We start from the raw sequence: 22,270 nt of genomic DNA on the forward strand, positions 1-22,270 counted from the left end.
TCCTTACTAACCGATCTCCTTCGTCTGCCTTTACCCTCCTTCTGTCTATTCTCAGTAGTAGTCAGAGTGATATTATCAAAACATAAGCCAGATCATGTCCCTCTGCAAGTGATTACCCATCTCATTCAGAGTAGAAGCCGAAGTCATTACAGTAGGCTAGCAGGCCCTGCATGAATGGCACTCCCTTTTCTTGCCTCTCTGTGTACATTCCCATTCTTCCCCTTGCTTCCTCCCCTTCAGCCACACTGAGCTCTTTGTGGCTCCTCAATCAGGCAAAGCACTTTCCTGCTTAAGAACATATGTGCTTAATATTCCTTTTGTCTGGAAAGCTCTTCTCTAGATATCGATGTGGATTACTCACCGTTTCTCTTATGTCTTGGCTCAGATGTCACCTTCTTGGAGAGATTTCTGCTATTATTTCTATAATATCAACCCTCACTCCCACCCCACACACCCTCTGCCCTATTTATTTTATATTCCATATTTCTTATCACCATCTAACATAGTCTAATTTTTCTTATTTATTTATTCACTTATTCTGTATCTCCCCATAAGATCAACAAGGCATGAGTACAGAGAATTTGCTTATTTTGTTCACTGCTGTGTCCCCAGCTTCTAAATAATAGTACTTAGTAGGAACTCAGAAACTGCTTTTTTGAATGACTGAATGACTATAAGGATGAAGGAGATGGACACTGTTCCTACCTTCAGGGAACTTATACTTGGGGTATTGATAAATAATAAAGAAGTGATTAAAGTGAAAATTACATCTTATCAGATGTACTGGCCAGCTTGGGCAGGCCAAGAAACACATTGCAATGCTATTCCATTTAGAGCAGAATATATTCTCAACCATATTTTATGTGACTGACACAGTATTTAAAAAATTGAATTTCAATATTTTTAGATGGGGTATGCCCTCTCCAGTTAACCCCAGGTTCCCCCACTCATGATTATGTTATACTCCATAGGATTTATATATTAAAATTACCTGCCTGGACCCTCTAGGAGTGTGAGTCAGCACTCTCTGATTTAGAGGATTCCAAGGTTTCCTGGAATGTTGAGAAAGGTGTTTGCTGAGCTTGAGGTCTTCTAAGTATTAGTGTGAATCAGAATGATTGATCTTAAACACTACTGCTATTTTATGGTTTCAAAATATGTTGGATAAAGTGTCATTTATTGACTTTTATAAAATTCAGAGTAATTTTTTTAAATGAATGCATGTCTGCTATATTTTTAGGAGGTAGAAATGGGAGTCAAAACCATATTCTATTCAGAAAATGTAGGCGTTTTTAAATAGGTATATTTGAAATGGGCTTTTATTTCCTTCTCTGTTCATTTTTGAGAGTAAGGTGTGTAGGGGTTAGCATAGCTTGTGATGTACCAAGAACCAACACTATAGTGCTTACCTTCGTCAGACCCTGGCCTGATCACATGTGACTCTTGTTTGTGGATAACTAGGCAGCCTGGCCTAGAATTTACAAATGCAGACTCTGGAGCCAGACTCCTGTGGTTTGAATTCAGGCTTCCTGAGTTACCAGCTGTGTAACTGCGAAGTCACTAAATCTCTCTGTGCCTTAGTTCCCTCCTCTGTAAGGTGGGAATAATAATAGTGCCTATTTGGTAGTTAGTTTTTATGAAGATTAAATAAGCTAATTTATGTAAAGCACTTGCAATAGTATTTATCATTCAGTAATCTCAGAGTAAATACCAGCCTGTTACTAGTATTGTAATAGTTTTTATAGAATATCCAAGAAAATCCTGGAAGACGTTAAACTTTTCTAATCAAGAGATATCTTGTACTCATGATTCATGTTGCTCTCAGGAAGAAGGTAAAATGTAGAACAATCTCATGACTGACAAATAAGAACATTATTAAGGCTGATGTCATTTAATTTAACAATATCGCTGTCAATTTATGGAATTTAAAAAAGAAACAACATTTTTTAAGATGCTAAAGGAAGAACTTTTGCAGAATTTGCCTGTCTTAAAGAGATCTAAGTAGCTGCTTTTAGACAAAAAATATCTAGCAACCTAAAAAATACTTGACAAAAGCTATTTTGTTGTAATCTTAAATGGAGAATCCAACAATTCAATGATGCTTTTGTGTACAACTTCCTTTACTGTCTTTCATAAGGATAAATTGTGGGGGTCTTTTGTGTCCCACTTATTGAGTCTTTGGTAACATCGAATTGAGAAATGAAGCTTTTGGCTGTGGCTTCCCTTCTTAGAGTATAACATTTCACTCTGTTCCTCAAAAAGAAACAGGTCTTGAGGACTGCAGCTGGGCCAACTGCTGGAGGGACACTCCAATTTCTCTCACGTTCTTGAGGATGAAGTTGCCTATGGAGGAGAATGTGCACTAGGCAGCCGACTATTTCCAGGCTTGGTAAATGGAAATTAACATTGTCATCTAATTTTGTTTACATTTTCCTGCCATATTTGTTTCTCTTTAATAAAGATCCACTGAGAGGAACAGGGTTGGGGGCCTGCTGGGGAGGAATGGAGATATCAGAAGCCTGGATCATAGTAAATCAGTTAGAATTGACAGGGGGTGTACTATTGCCTCTCCAGAGACAGCCATTCATCTGTGTATCTCCTGCCAACATTTAAACTTTTAGAGGCAGGTATTTCCAAGCATATTTTTTCAGGTACTTTAGAGCATTCAGACGATTAGCTAAAGTCGTTTTTAAAAACAGCTCTCACTTAGTGTCATGTGCTTTGCATTCCTTATTTAAGATAAAGACTAACCAATAAAATATCCTGTGTGAGCTAATGCATGAGTACATTATCTAGTAGAGGGGAGTGGTTATTATAACACCTTAGTAAACATTTACTGTGTCCCAGGCCCTTTACCTGCTTTCTCTCAGGGAATCCACAGGACAACCCAATAATGTAGACACCACCATTAACTATGTAACAGATGAGGAAACTGAGACTTAAGTACATTATCGAAAACACACAACTAGAAGATGCCATCAGGATTTGAACTCCAATCTTTTTTTTTGTTTTCTTCTTTCTTTTTTTTTATTTTTTCAGGAAGATTAGCCCTGAGCTAACATCTGCTGCCAATCCTCCTCTTTTTGCTGAGGAAGACTGGCCCTGAGCTAACATCTGTGCCCATCTTCCTCTGTTTTATGTGGGATGACTACCACAGCATGGCTTGACTAGTGGTGCACAGATCCACACCCAGGATCTGAACCAGCAAACCCCAGGCCACTGAAGCAGAATGTGCAAACTTAACCATGAGTCACCAGGCTGGCCCCTGAACTCCAACGTTTTTGATTCCTAGAGTTTTCTTGCTTAATCACTATTGTTTCTCATTAAAAACACCAAGAGAGGGCTGACCCTGTGGCCTAATGGTTAAGTTCAATGTGCTTCACTTTAGCGACCTGGATTTGGTTCCCAGGTGCAGACCTACACTACTCGTTGGTGACCATGCTGTGGTGGCAACCCACACACAAAACAGAGGAATACTGGCATGGATGGTAGCTCAGGGTGAATCTTTCTCAAGGAAAAAGAGGAGGATTGGCAACAGATGTCAACTCAAGGTGAATCTTCCTCAGCAAAAAATAAAACAAAACAAAACAAACACCAAGAGAAATGTAGGTCAAGAGTTGAACACCATACCACAAATTGGTTAGTGCTGAAAAAAGATATCTACAATGCAATGAAGAAAAAGAATTCTTAACTAGGTTAAGGTAAATGTTAAGGTTCAAAGGACAGCTACATTTCCTATATATTTCTGTACAATAGAGATTTGTTTGGAGTTAAAATGTATAGCTCAGTTCTGTAGGAAAGCTTAAAATAACAGAAGAAAGAAAGAATAACAGGGATTTAAAGCCAGTTTTACCATTATTTGCACCTATTTGTTCCTACTTGGAAATGGGCTCTACTTATGCAATTTTAAGTTCGTGGATTGTTAATTTGTTAAATCTCATGGTTAAATATGGCCTTGCATTTGTGAGTGAGTTAATGCTTTTACTTATATAGGATTACACTATCTCAGGATGTTTTCAGGGGTTCTCTTTCTCCCTAGTTTCCTACCTGCCTGTCTGCCGTGTTGCACCCCCAGGAGGTTTGTGGAGGTGTTATCGATCAACTTGTAGTGACCAGGCTGAGAAATGCCACAGAGCTCCCCCAAAGTGAAAAGGAACAACAACAAGCAACAGTGTTCGTAGGTAGAATCTCTCCCTGCTCCAGGTGTCAAAGCATGGGCTTTTAGGGCAGAGCATTTCCATGTATGCATCGATGCAAACGTAGAACCTGAAGTTTATGGCCAGTGTGTTTTAGCCTGTGGTTTCAGCTTCCTAGCTAAATTGGAAATCTTTTTCTTCTTCTGCTAATAGAGGAGAAGAAAAGAGTGGTTAAAATATTTTTAAAAAATTAAAGTAATAGGCGTGTGTAAAAATCAAACCGTGCAGACGTGCACTGTTCTTCCTCTCCCATGCCACACTCTCACTCTTCACAGGGGGCTACGGTAACGGTTCATAAATATCCTTCTAGACTTATACCAAGCATAAACAAGCACATGAACGTATGGGCTTGTTAGTTTCCTTTTATCACAAAAATAGAATCATACAGTACATCATTCTCAACTTGTTTTCCATTTATTTAAAGCTTTTTAAGGGATATCATTCCATGTCAGTACATATAGCTTAGCCTCATTCCTCTAAATCGCCACATAGTATTATATGATATGCGAAATAATTTGTTTAACCATCCCCCTTTTTAAAGATCATAATTCCGATTATTTCCAGTTTAGCTATTAAAAACAAAGTTTAAATGAATATCCTCCTACTCTGAGAGCTGGTATAAGTATTTTCATGGGGTGAATTTTTAAAAGTTAGATTCTGAGGGGGCTGGCCCCGTGGCCGAGTGGTTAAGTTCGCGCGCTCCGCTGCAGGCGACCCAGTGTTTCGTTGGTTCGAACCCTGGGCGCGGACATGGCACTGCTCATTAAACCACGCTGAGGCAGCGTCCCACATGCCACAACTAGAAGGACACACAACAAGGAATATACAACTATGTACTGGGGGGCTTTGGGGAGAAAAAGGAAAAAATAAAATCTTTTAAAAAAAAAAGTTAAATTCTGAGTGAAAGATACATGCATTTAAAATTGTGATAAATATTGTCAAAATCTCTTCCTAAAACATTATCTTGGTTGTTTGCTCCTACAGTAGTAGTAGTGTATAAGAAGCCTTGTTTTTGCCACGTTCTCACCGTCTGGACATTGTCAATCTTGAAAAATGTTGTCAGTGCAACAGGTGAAGCAGGGCATCTTACTGTTTAAAGTTACATCTCTTTTACTATTAATGAGGCTGAACATATTTTCTTCTGTGAATTATTGGTTTATGTCTTTTATTTATATGTCTTTTGGGCTATTATCTTTTTCTTATGGATATACAAAAGCATTTTATACATATATATTTATCGGCTAAACATACAAATCTTTCTTCCTAATCTATCAGTTGAAGTATGATTTAGCTAACCTCATTTAATTTTCCGAGCCCATTCTCTTCTGAGGATGTTACTGAGTAGTAAAATAACAAAAATGTTAAGCAGCAAGACCAAAAAGGAGGAGAAATAGTTATATAGATAATCCTTATATTAAACCACAAATCTTTTAGTAAGCAAGTTGATTGTGTCTATCTACCTCCAAACCAGCTGGTCAGCTTTGTTAATTTAATAAAATATGAGATAATAATCTCAATGTCTCATAAGGTTTTTTACTTAACTATAATGAGAACTCTTGAAGTTGGAGGCATTGTTTTTCTCTCTATATTACCAGTGCTTAGCAGAGTGCCTGTTATGTAGCTGGCTCTCAATAATGATTAATGAAAAAGTAGAGTAAGAAGAAAACCAGGCAAACCAGAGGTCTTTTGTTAAAAACCATGGCAACTCATTTTTAAATGATGCTTAAACATTGGTAACTGATGTCATACTCATACGGCCCATATAATACTTTAAGCCTACAATAATTCTTAGGTAGATGTATTTTCGCTATTTTTTTTTGCCAGTTTTAAACAAGATTTTTTTCCCCCATGACTTGTGATATAAATTTGTAAACCATTTAAACATATCTGACTACTTTTCTACCAGGAACTCATATTAATGCTTGTAATTGCCATTTAAAACTATTACCTTTTAAATGCAAACATCCATGTGGAACTCAAGCCAACTTACTACCAAATGGACAGATCTCTTTTGTTGACCTATTTTTTTCCTCTTGAGAAAACCCTTGGCATACAGAAATGATCATTCAAGTGCAGGAAATGTCACGAAAGCATTACCACACTAGAAAAAGCCTGCATTTTCCTTAGAAAGAAGGTGATTTTGTTATCCAAGTGTCCACTTTTAGTACCTTCCACCTCATGACTCATGACATATCCTCAAAGGATGTTAGTGACAGTCCTTGAACCTCTAAATTATAGGTTGACTGCTCTTGCCTTTGTTTTAGAAAGGGCAGTAGCAAAAGCCTAGAGTAAGTCAGCTTGATTGATGAAAATTTGGAAAAATTGTTGGTCTAATGTTAACCACTTCAAAAATAAACTCAGCTAGGCAGGACCATGCTCTTATCCTCATGGCATTTTTCTTAGTTCGTAAATGCCTGAAAAGTGTCATTCATTCATTATGTTCATCCAAAATCATTTACTGAGCATCTACTGTATGCCAGAGGTGGGCGAGGTCCTGGGGGTTAAAGGCAATTAGGATGTAACACTGCTTTTCAGAGTCTCATAGTCTAAAGTAGTAGTTGCTTTACTATTTTCAGTAATGGAAAATAACATTTTCAAATCAATTCCAAGAATAGACATAGATACAGCTTAGGATATGGCTGGTTATTGCCTATCCATTGAAACAGGATAGTGCTGTATAGGAAGAACAGAAATCTGAAATTAGACTAAAGTATTGGAGTGGAGCAGGTATTTGGGGTACATGAACAGTTGCAGGTGCTGGGAGGAAATCCAGCCTAGGAGGCAAAAGTGATACCCAGAATCTCTGCCAGTAAGTAGGCAAACAGTCCTTTCTGAAGGGGATGACCCAGTGATCAACGAGAATATGTGGTGAGAGAGAATTCAGCATCAATAATCTCAGATGTCCAGGCAGGCAGATAGTTGGCATCCAAGAAGTTTGCCAGCAAATCTTGAAGTGACAAGGGATGATTTCAGAGCTGGATTGTAGAGGAGAGTTAACCTGGGGCAAGTGGGAAGGGAAAAGAATGCAAAGAGTGTGGCATGTTTCTAGTTCTAAGAGCATTCTTAAGGTAGATACTTAGTCATAATAGAACAAGGCAGAAAGCTGGTTAAGTGAACTGGGGCATACAGACTTCTAGGGGAAGCCCACAGCTCTGCTCTTTTCTCTTCTTGCACCCCTCCACAGGTCCCTGCACTCCCTGCTTCCATATCTATGTACATATTTTCCCCTTAGGGAGGAACGCTGTCAGGGATAGATCAAGTTCAAAGGCCCTCTTTAAGTCCTAGCACTAGAAGGTGCAACTTTCAAAAGGATTAAAAACAGAACACAGTTGGGTGTGGAATGTCTTGTTGCTTCCAGAATGATAAACCATGGGCTTGTTCAAAGTATGTGTGGTCATTTCTTTTTCTCTCTTCAAATGCTTCTCTTCTCCCACAGGCCTGGCAGTAACTCCTTGGGAATTGCTCTCCGAATTGCTCTTTCCACCTGCTGCCCGGTCAGCCGTGAGGAGGCACCTGTCTCTCCCGTCCTCCTGTACATCTCCTTCTGGGGTATGAGGACTCTGAATTTGGCATTTTCTCTCTTTGGAGGGACACAAGAGTCAAACAGTGGTGAAGAAGCTGCCTTTTTTCATATTTTGGTTCTCTGTTCTTCAGGTCAACTTGGCTTAAGGAATAGAGCTCACTCAGAGAGTCCAGACTAAATCACTGTGTTCTTCACTGGGGTTTGAGTTTGGTGCCTCAGCTCATAAGATGCTTTGTTATCTCTTCCTTAGGGACCCGACCAAGAGAGAAGTCTGGTCAAACAGTATTCAGGTATTTCTGAATCCTTAATCAGACACCATCGTATTTTCACTCCTTAAATCTTTTCCACTCTTTCAAACAGGGCACATGGGAATTGGGCCTTGAAAACAAGTAGAAACTCAGTTACTAAGGCTGGTGTAAAAGGCTAAGATCAGAGTATGGCTTGACACTTTATACACATTATCACTAATCTTCACAGTTCTGTGAGAGAGTTGTTTTTATCTATCTCCACTTTACAGATGACAAAAGTAAGGCTCAAGTTAGGGAACCTGTCAAAGGTGTGTGAAATTATAAATGGTAAAGCCAGAATTTAGGCTTTAGTTTGACTGATAGCAAAGCCTTTCAATCTACCATTCCACCAAAACCACTCTTGTGAACGTTACCAACAGCCTCCATGTTGCCAAATCCAGTGGATCTGGCTGTCCACATTTTGCTTAACTTCTCGGCAGCTTTGAACAGTTTACTACTCCCTTAAAATACTCTCTTATTAGCATTAATGATATCACACTCTTCTGGTTTTTCTCTTGCTTGCTGAATTTTCTTTCTAAGTCTATGCAGCTTTCTCTTCCTTCATCTGACTTCTAGATCATAAAAACTTCAGGCTAGGTTTTCTCTTTCTCAACTCTTTCCATAGGTAATCTCATCTAGTCTGATGGTCTTAAATAGCACCTATATTACTTTGGTGACTCAGAATCTCTTTGGCCTCACTCTAATATTTTCCCCAGTTTACTCTACTCCAGCCACTCTGGCTTCTTTGCTGATACTTAAACATACTAAGCATACTTCTGCCCCAGGGTCTTTGCACTTACTGTTCTCTCTGTCTGTGACACTTCCATCTATCAGATATTTGTTCTTCATTTCATTATTTCATTTCTCTGCTCCAATGTCACCTTCTCAGAGAGGCCATCCCTGGCTTTGCTATATAAAATAACACTCACTCCAGGTACTCCTATTTTCCTTACACAATTTTAGTTTTCTTCATAACATTTATCACCATCTAATGTATTGTGAGCTTCCTGAGGACCCGAATTTATCTGCTTTATTCCTTAGGGCAGAGCTTGACACATAGCAGGTGCTCAATAATACATTTTGAATGAAAAAGCTTATAAACTAATGAATAACTCATAAGTACTATTTACAACTGAGACTGCTGTCCTGGGCCCCAAAGTCTTGTAAACCCTGAAGGGTAGAAGTTAAGGTGACAGGCTGTGGGGTCTGACCACCTGGGCTTGGTTTCCAGTTCCACTATTCACTAGTTGTTTAACGCAGTTACTTACTCTCTCTGTGCCTTAATTTCCCATTTATAAAATAAGGATAATATTAATAGTATTTAGTTTATAAGTTCTTTTGAGGGGTAAATTATAATGCAAATGATACATGCAAAGTGCTTAGAATAGTACCTTATATGTAATAAAAGTGCTCAACAGTTCTTAGCTATTATTATTGTTATTATAATAGCTAGCTACCTACTTGATCTACTTGATTGTCAAACAGACATCTCAAGTTTAGTATGTATAAAACAGAACTCTTTTTTTTTTTGTGAGGAAGATTGGCACTGAGCTTACATTTGTTGCCAATCTTCCCCTTTTTGCTTGAGGAAGATTCGTTCTGAGCTAATGTTTGTGACAGTCTTCTGTTTTGCATGTGGATGCCGCCACAGCATGGCCGGATGAGCAGTGTGTAGGTCTGTGCCCGGGATCGGAACCTGCAAACCTGGGGCTGCCAAAGCGGAGTATGTGAACTTTACTACACCATTAGGCTGGCCCCCAGAACTCTCAATTTTTCCCCCAGACTTGTCTCCCCTCCAGTCTTCACCATGTTAGTGAATGGCACCACCCTTTGCTTACAAAATGAGAGGAATCATCTTTGATTTCTCCCTTTCCTTATCCACTACATCAGCAAGTTTGTGGAGATTCTGCCTTCAAAATATGTCTGTATCTCTGCAACTCCATTGCTATCACTCTAATCCACGATGCCCAGCTCTTGCCTTTTAACAATACCAATATCTCTAAATTTGTTTCTTTTTTCTCCTCCTCCTTCCTTCCAATCCATTATCACATGTAAGCCACAGTAATTTTTTGAGAAGACTCTCCTGCTCACGTCCTTCAGTGACTTTTCATTGCTTGTAGGATAAAGTCCAAACTCTTTACCCTGGCCTACAAGGCTCTGCCTGGTCTCAAACCCACCTACCTCTCCAGCATCATCTTGTCCCACTTTGCCCTTTGTCTACAGTACTTCAGCTGTGCTGGATGACTTTTTTCTTCCTTGAAACTATTTTCTGCCCTTTACTGACTCAGGGCTTCTGCATTGATTATTCCTTTTGCCTGGAATGCTGTTCCCTGAACTCTCTGAATAGTTGGTTTCTTTTTATTTTGCAGGTCTTAGCTCAAATATCACTTGTGCAGAGAAACCTTCCAACATATGTTGCTAAAATTGGAAGATTATATGTGCATAATTATATGATATTTTAACTTGAGTAGTTTGCTTTACTGAAACAAGCATTCTTTTTGTTGTTATTTAAAAAAAAAATGTTTTAAAGATTGGCACCTGAGCTAACATCTGTTGCCAATCTTCTTTTTTTCCTTCTTATTCTTCTCCCCAAAGCCCATCGGTACATAGTTGTATTTTCTAGTTGTAGGTCCTTCTGGTTGTGCTATGTGGGACGCTGCCTCAGCATGGCCTCATGACTGGTGCCATGTCCGTGCCCTGAATCCGAACTGGCAAAACCTGGGGCCGCTGAAGCAGAGTGGGTGAACTTAACCACTCGGCCGTGGGGCCGGTCCCAAAACAAGCATTCTTATTGGTGACTTTAAAGCTTTATTTCTTTTCTCTGGACAGTCTTTCCTGTCAATAAGCTATTATATTGAACCCCATTATATAAAATTAATAAAATCAGGACTGTTTTGCTTGCATTGGGATGGGCTGAGGAGTGAGGAAGCAGATTCCCATCTCATCCTTTTTGTAGTTCCCTAGAGATACTGACTTTTAGGAGCCCAATTTGAAGACCAATAGTCTGTATAGTCTACATATAAATTAAATGATTTTTGAATTAGAAAGATGACCACATAAGACCAAAATATCTGGTTAATGCAATGAACTCTCTAGAACAAGAGTTTCTTGCTGTATTTTCTTATCATTTTATTATCTTACATTTGTCCCTACCACTACATTTTACCCCGTTTGAGGTCAGTAAATAGGTATCTTTGGATTCCTGGTTCCTAGCACCTAGCCTTGCATACAAAAGGCACTCAGTAGGTGATTATAGACTAAACGAATGCATAAGTAAAGACAAGACAAAGGTAAATTGTTTAACTTTGGCTTCATGCTCTTTCATAGCCTTTACTAAAACTCCATGTCATAACCTCATTTCACATTTTGTGCCAGTTAGCTATTCAAGCATGATACACTTATAGCGTGCCTCCTGAGTGCCCAGAAATGCTACGTGCTTTCCTGTGTCATGAGTTGTTTTTTTTTAAAATTTAATTGCAAAAATCCTTGAAAGTAGATATTATCCTCACTTTTACATATGAAGAAAGTGAGGTTCATAGAGGTTAATTAATTACCACCTTGTTAAATGGAAAGGATAGGATTAAAACATAGTCCTTCTAAACTCAAAGTCCATTCTCTTTCCTTTAGATTATGAAAAATCCAAAACATAATTCCCTGATCAGTATAGAAGAATCTTAAAGAACGATGTTAGTTTTGGAAGTAAAAATTTTAAAGGCACTAAAAAGGGCACAGATAATGTTAAAGGGAAAGTTGGATGACACCTGGCTTCTTCTCTCTCTTTATATGGATTATGTATAATTAATAAAGTGACATTAAGTTTTATTTCACTTAATTCTAGGCTTTGTTAGAGGTTCAAAGAGAGTGCTCCTTAAGCACCCTCATTCCACAATGTTGTTAGCAGTAAAAAGTGCCCTCATTTTACAAGTCAGGAAGCCTAGGCCCTCTGAAGTTGAGTGTTATCTAATTTTGCTTCTTTGGTTATTGATAAAGTTGAAAGGAGACCTTACTTAGCCATGATCAGAGTGAGGTGCATTGTGGGCAGTTTATAAAAACCAAATGGTCTGCTCTTCTTTCTGGTATCATGTCCAGCATCTGTTCACCTAGTGAGTAGTAAGTGTGAGGTGAGAAAAACAAATTTATATTTCTGTAAGGCAGTAATCCAGTAGATATTTAATCACTGGGAGGATTTTAAAATGCTGACAGTTCCGAAATGGGAATCTAATGCAGAAAACTAGTCTGACAAAAGATAACATTATCAATTTAAGCAGAGGTAGGCTCACTAAACTTTTTCTGTATATGATTTAAAATCACAGTTGGAGCACTGAAATAATACTTATTAAAATAGCATTGGAGAGGGAAGCACAGAAGAATAATAGAATATAGCAATTCAAATAATTGAAGATCCTTGGAGATCCTTTCCTTGAAAGGAAAGAGAACTATTGTAAGTTAATTCATCACTCTTTCAACAGATATGATTGAGTACCATCTCTATCTCTACCTCTATCACTATATATCTCTGTATCTGCATCTCTATATCTATATAAAAGGTTTACTATACTTACTAGGGAAATTAAACTGTGATTCATATGGTTCCTGCCAATATATTATCTATTTTGAGAGTCATGGCACAATTATAATTTATTGTTATGAACCTTGGGAGTAGGTAGCAAATGTTAACCCTTTTTCTTTTAACAAGTGAGAAAAGAGGAAATATTTAATGAACTCTACATTAAATAATCCATAATTCACAATGACATTAACAATAAAATTAAGATAAATAAAAACTATGAAGAAAAAAAGAATAAAGGAAAACAAGTTGATTTTAAGGGGGAGACAGTGGATTCATAGTGAGGATGAGAGGGGGAAGGCGAAAGACAAGGGGGCCTGGAGTGTCGTTTTGAGGTTTCAAGTCTAGATTACTGGGGCAAAGATGACCATCAAAAGGAGATTAGGGATCAGTGCTGGTTTTAGAAGGAGGGTGGTGGGATCAGTTTAGACATGTTGATTCTGATGTAAAAGTGAGACACCCAAGTGGAAAGGTTCAGTTAGAGATATGGGATATAGTAGGACAGAAGTTAGTGATAGGAGAATTGCACACACAGAAATGACATAGAAAGTACTGAGAGCAAATGCTGGAATGAATTTTAAGGAAAATCTTAATTTGGGATTTGGGTAGAAAGAGGACCATTAAAATAGGTAAAGGAGGTATTTTAAATATAACATTAAAATAGAAAGTATAAAACAGGCTTACAGGAAGAATCAATTAGAAGAGTTTAGGGTCACAAAGGATAAAGGCAGAGGGCGTTTCACAGAGGAATTGGTGAAACATGGAGCAAGAGAGTGAACTAGTACTTCAGAAATGTAACAATTCAGATGGGAGGGCATCGAGTCATATTTGGAACCAGACGGACTTGCCACAACATTTACCAGTAAATGGCTTTAATCTTATTGGACTCTTTTTACTTATCTGTAAGGTGGTGATAATGTGGTATCTACTTCTTGGGATTATTGTTGGCATTAGAGGTAATGTAAAGTATCTGTATATAATAAAACATAACCAATATATTTTTGACCTATAGAAAAGTTTTTAGACTAGTTTGACAATCTAGAAGATGAGGATAAAGCGTTTTTTTTTTTCAAAAAATAACAATTTAGCAGAAGAAACAAACTTGATAATTTGAAGAGAAATAATAGTAATTCCGTAGGGAGAACACTGTGGTAGATACTTCCTTCTTCCTCCTTCCTAACAGAACCACAGTTCTCTTCAGATATGCTCCATGAAGCGCATGCTCCCAAGGGGAAGCTGACCTCATCCTCAGGCAGATTTGGGTTTGATTTGTTTAAGTCAGAGATTCCCAAATTTCTTGGTTCCCAGTGCCCTTACTATCTAAGTAATTTTTTTTCATGGTGTCTCTTGGCAGAGAGAAATATGTAACAGCTCCAAATACAACTCCTCAAACCTGGAATCAGATTATATGTTGCCACCCTCATTACCTCAACCCTACTGGTTTTTGTACAGTACTTGCTTTTTATAACGGGAGCTGCTGAAAACGCGGCTTCTCAAAGGTATGACATCACTGAAATTAGGGGATCTAATGTTGAAATTGTGAATTACGTTAGCTAACAGGTTGTATAGTGTCCTACAGATGTTGAATATTACTGTATTCCCTTCAAAAATCTAAAATATATTGCAGCCCCTTGTGAGTTTACTGTGGTACCCAAGAGTGCCCTTTCGTATAGTTTTGGAAAACTCACGTCTAAGTGTAGTTCTACACTGTTTGCCAATGATTGGTTCAGGGGTAGGTATGTGGTTTAATTTGAGCAACTAAGGCAGGAAGAATTACTGTTTTAAAATGTAGATTTCATTATTATTCATGTATTGTGAAGCCAAGGGATCAGGAGATGGTTGCCATTGAAAAGATAGTTTGATATTTCACAAGATACCAGGGGGAGGGAGTACACAATGCCATAGGGGACCACATGGGGGAAGCACCAGGTTCGGTCAGGAGGTAGAGGGAATGAGGGGAAAATGTGAGTAAGAGCCCTTATTGTGCTTTCTGTGGGAAGGAACAGGCAAAGCAGAGTAAGTTTAGGATTGGCTAGTTTGAATAATTTTGGCAGGCTCCGTGGCATAGTTCCTGTCCCTTAGTTCTCTGGTACCTGTCCCTGAGGTGGTTAGGACAGGGCGATAATGGCCCTGAGTGTGAGAGCTCAGCAGAAGAGGTGACTGGAGTCTTAGCTCTGGAGTGGGTGGTTTGCATATGAAAGGCATACTTGCAGGCCAAGTCATTTGCTATCTCCAGGAATTGGCTAGCCATCTCAGGGTCAGCAATGCCCCAGATGTCAAAGCATCAGAAACACATGGTTAACACAATGACAAGGCATCTGAATGCTTTTTCCTGGTGCTTCTGATACAGCCGTGGTAGTGCTCCCCTTCTCTCTCTTTGGAGATGTGAGGCTGGGAACTGATGCCACAGTCTTGCTACCACTCTGAGGGGGAACCCGAGTCAGGGAGGCACGTGGACAGAAGAACACTGCAAAACAACAGAACGGAGTCGTTTGTATTAAGTTTACCCTGACCCTTGTCCATCTTTGGACTTTCAGTTATGTGAACCAAAACATTTTCTTATTGTTTAAGTCAATTTATTGTTGCTCTTTGTTCTTGTTTTTAGATTTCCTATTACTTTCAGCTGTGCTGTTCTAACATTTACAAAACCAGTGTTAAAACCCACAGGAACTATTTGGAAAGAATTAATTTTCTACAGGAAAGGAGACATTTTCCAAGTCTGCTTTTGATAATATTAAGATGTGTTACAGAGGTTTGCTGAGCGTTTGCCCTCATAGAATAAACGGAGAATACAAGGCTTTTGGTTGCATTTGCATTCAATAGATGGCTGAGTTTGTTGACCTAAGTGTAATATCCTTTTGCAAAAGTCATTCTGAAATCTCTAATCACTGCTGGATAGAAAAAGTCATGTAGCATTCCTATAATAATGTCTCATTTTCAATATTTCATACTACGGTAATGGAAATTCATATGGAGATGAAAAATAACTTGCAGGTTTTTGGTGTAGGAAAACTGTTATTTTCTTGTGAAGAGTTGGCTACCGGGGGACAATCTGAATCAAATCCATTTGTTCAGTTTATACCATGTATATGGGGGAATAATAGTACTCCCCTCCCCCTAAGATGCAACAATTATACTAATAGCCCTATTAACACACGTGAGTAGCACACCTAGAGGGGTGTGTGTATGTGTATGTGTGTGAGAATATGTATGTGTGTGTACATGTAAACACTTTATTTTTAATGCCGGATATTTCTTATGTCAAATACGATTCTAATTTAATAAATATGGAAGTTTGATTTCTTAACAACTCATTTATAAAAGTTTTATTAAGTTAATACATGTATATGGTTTTTTAAAAATCAAATAATACCAAAAGTGATTATAAGGAAAAACAGTATGTTTCCTTACTCCCATTCACTTTCAGTCTCTGGGGTCAATAGCTTTAGCTCTTTCTTCCTGTGATTTCCATGTTTTTCTATATAATGTTTTTATTGTTGTGCATTTACTGATCAGTTTTGTTTGTATATATTGACTACTTTTTATGATTTGTATGTTTAACTCCCTCATACTTCCACCTCCCTTTCCACATCCTCTTAATGTAGTTCTATCACTATTTTTTGTTAAATCAATAATCTATGTTTACATCATGACAATGTAAATACTGTTTGTTAAGAGATGTACTATACTTGCAGTAAATAACTTCCCTTTTTCATTTGCCTAAATTTTTTACATATACTTATTTTTCCATACACTCTATTATATCATTTATCCTATGATCTATTTATCAAGTCTGTATTTTTCCTGTGAACCTGACCTTGGAGAGCTCCTTCCTCCTGCTTGTATTGGACTTGTTGCTTTCTGGGCCTGCTATGCTATACTGCTGTCAAGCTGTGGGTTTTCTTTCCCACTCTCCTTGTTCAAACCATCATTTCCTGAATCCTATGCCTTCTGCTTTCTAGGTTTACTCTCTTGTTTTGCTAAAGCACATTCTTCTGTTGCTCTGCAAGAGAGGTTGCATGGTAGTTCTACCATGTTAAAGATATCCTTTTTTTCTTTTGGTGAGGAAGATCGGCCCTGAGCTAACATGTGTTGCCAGTCTTCCTCTGTTTTGTATATGGGATGCTGCCACAGCATGGGCTGATGAGCGGTGTGTAGGTCTGCACCTGGGATCCAAACCTGTGAACCCCGGGCCTCTGAAGCAGAGCATGCGAACCCAACCACTATGTCACTGGGCCAGCCTGTATTAAAGATAGCTTTTATTCTGCTTTTGGGTTGGGTTTAGTTTGAAAAAAAATTCCTCCGTAATTTTGGAGGCATTCCTCCATTTTCTTCTAGCATCCAGTGTGGTGAAGAAATCTAATGCCATTCTGGTTCTATGATATTTTCCACTCCCTCCTAGTCTTACACATCCTTAAATTTCTCATTAATTTTCATTAATTATTTTTAATTTTATCCAGCTGTCCTCTTGATCATATCCTCTTCTGTGATGCATGCCACTCTTGATTTGCAGTAGCCATTTAACTGATCTCTCACCTTCTGCTACTGATTATTTTTACACAGTAGCAGACCTATTCTTTTAAAACTCAAGTCTTACCGTGTTACTCCTCTGTTCAAAACCCCTCATTGGCTTCCCATCTCAGAGTGAAAGACCTCATGTGATTTGGCCCTCCTTATTTCTTTCTACCTGCCTCCCCCTGCCTTGCTCCCTCCACTCTTGCCACACTGGCCTTTTTCCATCATCACTTTTCAGTTGACTACCATTTTTAAAATTTGTCCAGTCCTTGTATGTTCAATCCTCCCTTTCTGTCTTTATTTTTCCCCACAGCACTTACCACCATCTCATATATTACATATCTACATATTTATTTTCAGTCTTCCTCCTACTGGAACTTAAATTCCACAATGGCAGAGATTTTGGTCTATTATTTCTTCCTTATTGTATACTCAACACCTAGAAGAGCGCTTGGCTTATCGTAGAAATGCAGTAAATATTTTTGATTCAATGAATACAAAGTTAAAACTAGTAACTATGAAGTGAAGGTAGAGCAGGCTACATGAACACCAGCACAGCTAGTGAGGAACACTAACACGACGGAATGCAAAAACTGGGAAAATAGAAATAAATGGGGTGGCATAGTTTTGTTGTGCTGTGCTAACAAGCACAACTTTCATCATAAGAAACAACCTTTATTCCTGGACATTCTGAGAAAAATGTATCATGAGAACTTTTGTATGAGGGCATGGAATAAGTTTAATAATTACAACCTTGATATGTATTTTACAAAAAAGTTTTCCCCATTGCGATTATTATTCTTATTATTTTTTAAATCAGCCTTGTCTAATAAAAGCAATTCTTAGGAGGTCAAAGTGTTGTTGTCCCAGATAGGTAGTTTAATGTAAGGATAAAGTCTGAAGAATCTCAAAGGATAAATATTTGTCTACCCTTCAGAATGTCTTTCTCAAATATTAGCTGTCCTAGTCTAGCTTTGGGAAATAGACATCAGGTTAGGCATGAGTGAGGTCTCCAGTGAGAAATGAAGTGCAGGTGATCCCTGTTTGTAACTGAAAGGAGATCCAGGTCCTCTAGATCTGTGTGAGTGACCGAGACATTTGTGGAGGGAAAGGCTTTTGTATTTTGCTTCTGTTAGAGGGCCAGCGTAACTCTGTGTGGGAATGACCTTCTGTGGACAGGGCCACAATTTTTTTTTTTTTTTACAGAAAGCAATGTTTGATCTGAAAAAGAACCCATGCTGACACTTGGTTCAAGTCCCACAATGGCCAAGCCAGAGACACAAATTGGTATGCCATTGGTATGCAGATGGAGGTTGATTCTATGAAGAGATAATATTATTAAGGATGAAATTTTGGGGGTAAAAAGATGGCCAAAATGAGATAGTTGCAGAATATATATATATTGAAGTTATTGTAGGAGAAATATGGAGCGTTTGGTTGCTTTTTGGCCACTTGGCTACCGAAATCCCCTCCTATGCTTGGGTAGTCTACTCTCTTATAGTAGGGCAGGGTCTGGGACCACTGGTGAGTTGGTATTAGCAGTGGTAGCTACATCCAGGCCATAAGGTAACAGTGACCCTTGCTCTGTGAACAGCGTCCAGAAGGCTGAGTTGTTAGTGGTCGCATTGCAGGTTCTATTGTCTGTTTCCAGGGCCAGTGACAGAGGTGTCTTCTTAGGAGTAGCTTTCTAGTATGGTTTAGCTGTTATTTCTCTTTCATAGCTCACAAACATATTTCTAAACAATTTGCCAAAGTGATTTTACCACTTAATATTTCTGTGAGCATTGCAAGGAGAGTTGCAGTAGCTCTGCATCCTCACCGACACTTGTTATTGTCTCTGATAATTCATTTTTAGTAAATAGTTTCTCTTTAAATACGTCAAAATGTGTTTATTTGTTGGTTGGTTGGTTGAAACTAAGAACCATGTTTGATGCCAAAGGGGAGGCATATATGTACAGGATGAGGGAAATGTGAGCAGGAAGTATGAAGTGGGCAGGGAAGACCAAAAATAGAAGAAAGAAGTTAATTAGCATAAATAAAGACTGGGAGATGTGGGTAAAGAGTCTTGGAGTGACAATATGGGAGCAAGGACACAAGAGAAGCCATTGGAGAATTCGCTAAAATAAGAGGGAAAGTAAAATAGAACATTTTCATACAGAAGCTTACAAAATTGTAAAATATGAAAACATTCAGAGTAACAATTAAATTTAAGGTACATAAAATTTTACTTTAAATCCATTTGTTATCTATAAGTGGGACCCTGTATGTGAAGTTTAACCTTAGGTAAGCCCTTGCATTGATGATACATAGACTGATAAGCAAAGTGTACCTTTTCTTTTAAAATATATTTTTACACTACTTGGCTTTCACACGTAAAATTATGAACTCATTTAATTTTCCCAAATAGCCGTAACTCCAAGAGACACCCATTCTTTTCTCATGGTTTCTCTTTGAGGAGAAGGCAGACTTTTCCTTCTGGAGTTATTTGCTTTAGGATTTTATTAGTATCCTCCTTCAATATGATCTGTACTTTGCTTCCTATGGCTGCTGTAACAAACTTAGTGGCTAAAACAGCACAAATTTATTAACTCACAGTTATGGAGGTCAGAAGACTGACACAGGTCTCAGTGGTAAAGCCAAGATGATGGTAGGGCGAAGTTCCTTCTGGAGGCCCTAGGAGTGAGCCTGTTTCATTGCCTTTTCAGCTTTTGAAGGCCGCCTGCATTCCTTGGCTGGTGGCTCTCAATTCATCTTAAAGCCAGCAGCGTGGCATCTTCAAATGTCTCTCTAACTCTGACCTTCCTGCGCCTCCCTGTTTCACTCATAAGGACCCTTGTGACTGCATTGGGCCTCCCCAGATAATCCCCCATCTTGAGGTCAGCTGATTAGCAACCTTAATTCTATCTGCAACCTTAATTTCCCTTTGCTGTGTGACTTCATGTATTCACAGTTAGACATGCATTCTTTGTGTGGCTTTTATTCTGCCTACCACATTTAGAAGGGGTAAGAAATCAGTCTTAGTAGTGATTTTTATTTGCCTACTATAAAGATGTAATGGTCCTTTTCTTGCCAGTTCTTTTAAGGGCATTTCCTTTAATAACTGGAAAAGAAGAGATGATACAGTTGAATAAAGAATTCATGCTTTTGAAGCTTTTCTTCACAGGCTTATTCTTTGTGAAATTTCGTGCAAATAGCCCAAAAGTAACATTTACCTACCGTGGTCACTAAAATCTGCATATACTCCTGGAAAGGGTTGCAAATTATGAACTTTCACAGTACTCTGTAGTCACCTGTTTTAGATATGCCTTCTTATACCTTAATTTACTTGGCTGTAATGATGCTGTTACTCATTGAAGGGAAAAATAAACATTGAAAATCCTGGGCAGGCACAAAGTGTGTTGTTGCACAGATCGCTAATAAAACTGATTTGCCTTTCAGCTTTGAAGGGATGTGTGCTGACATTGACCTTAATATTCAGCTCTTGGTGTCTGTTTTAAAAGCTAGTGTTGCAATGAATTCTGGATTTTGGGTTAAATAGCACTAATTTTCATAGCTAATTTATTGGCTACCAAAGGTTTTCTACCAGGTTAAAGTGAAATAATTACCAAAAGTGATGTGAACTGCAGAATTCTATTTCCTTAGAAAACTCAATTTCTCTTTTTACTCATTTATTACTATTAACTTTCACTTTTATCTGATAGATTTTTTTAGAGATAATTACAATGAGATTCGACATAATATGGCTATCCATTTTCAGTTCTTGTTCTTAAAATTTATGTTTAGAATATACAATGACATCTGCATCCATGGAGATGAGATCATTTGTTCATGTTACAACTCCATAAAGATTAGATGTATGATTTTTCCTAAGATTGGTCACAATCATAGTAGATTAATTTTAGCAAACTGGAAAGAAAATAATCAACACATTGAGTACTAGAAATTTGATATGCTAATTTAGAAAATTGTGTCAAGGATAAGGCATTTAAAATATACATCAGGGGCTGTCCTGGTGGCTTACTGGTTAAGTTTGTGCACGCTGCTTTGGTGGCCTGGAGTTTGCAGGTTCGGATTCCAGGTGCGGACCTACACACTGCTCATCAAGCCATGCTGTGGCAGCATCCCACATACAAAATAGAGGAAGATTGGCACAGATGTCAGCTCAGCAACAATCTTCCTCAAACCAAATAAAAAAGAAAATTGGCAACAGATGTTAGCTCAGGGACAATCTTCCTCACCAAAAGAAAAAAAAAGTATGTATAAATACATCAGTCAGATCTGAACTATTTTTAAAAAATGATTTGACCTATAGAAAGTATATTTGGTCTTCAAACTTTTGCTCTTCTCACATATACTTGTGCTATTATTTCTCTATTCTTTTACTTTCTATATCTCTCCAAATTTTTAGAGAAGTTATTATTGCATATCACCTTTCATTTATCCACAGATGGTAATATACTTAGTTTTGGATACTACATTTTTCACATAATATTATGTTGTGAACTTTTTTCTATGCCATTTAAAAAATATTTAAAATATAACTTTTAATATTTGAATAACCATTGCTTTTTTGTTGTAGTTATGCTGTTTCTAATTTTCAATATTATAAATAATACTGAAAAGGCATTTAAAACTTTGAATTTGTGTTAGAAATCAGACCTGGAAATCTATCATAGGTTTTGATACAATGGCCTCATTCTTATTATTTTTCAAATAGTCTTTCATAGTTTTGCTTTGAACCAATTATTATTGAGAAGAATGTTAGATTACCAAATACCAAGATTTAGTTTTTCTCCATTAAACATTAAAAAAAATTCCAAGCTTTAGTGGATTGTAGTCAGAAAACGTGAAGTGTGCAGTTTTTGCTTTTTGAAATTGATTGGGGGGAGCCTTCTTTGAAGCTATATTTATCTAGTTATCAAAGTCAGGAATGAAGTAAGATCTTTGAAATCCTCTGAAAGTGAGATGAATTTTATTAAATCTTTTGAAGCCTCATCTGTTGCTCTTTTCCTCCCCCACCACATGTCTAGTTGATATAAATCTAGAGGTTTCGTTACAATTTATCATTATTAATTTATGTAGTTTTCATTATGTTTAAGAATTTTTTTACATTTCCATTTAAAGGAAATTTCTGGATTATCAGACAATTTTTATTTATACTTGTAATTCAAGAGTTTACCGG

Source organism: Equus quagga, chromosome 8 (assembly GCF_021613505.1).
Source record: "Equus quagga isolate Etosha38 chromosome 8, UCLA_HA_Equagga_1.0, whole genome shotgun sequence".
In the NCBI taxonomy this organism is placed as follows: Eukaryota; Metazoa; Chordata; class Mammalia; order Perissodactyla; family Equidae; genus Equus; species Equus quagga.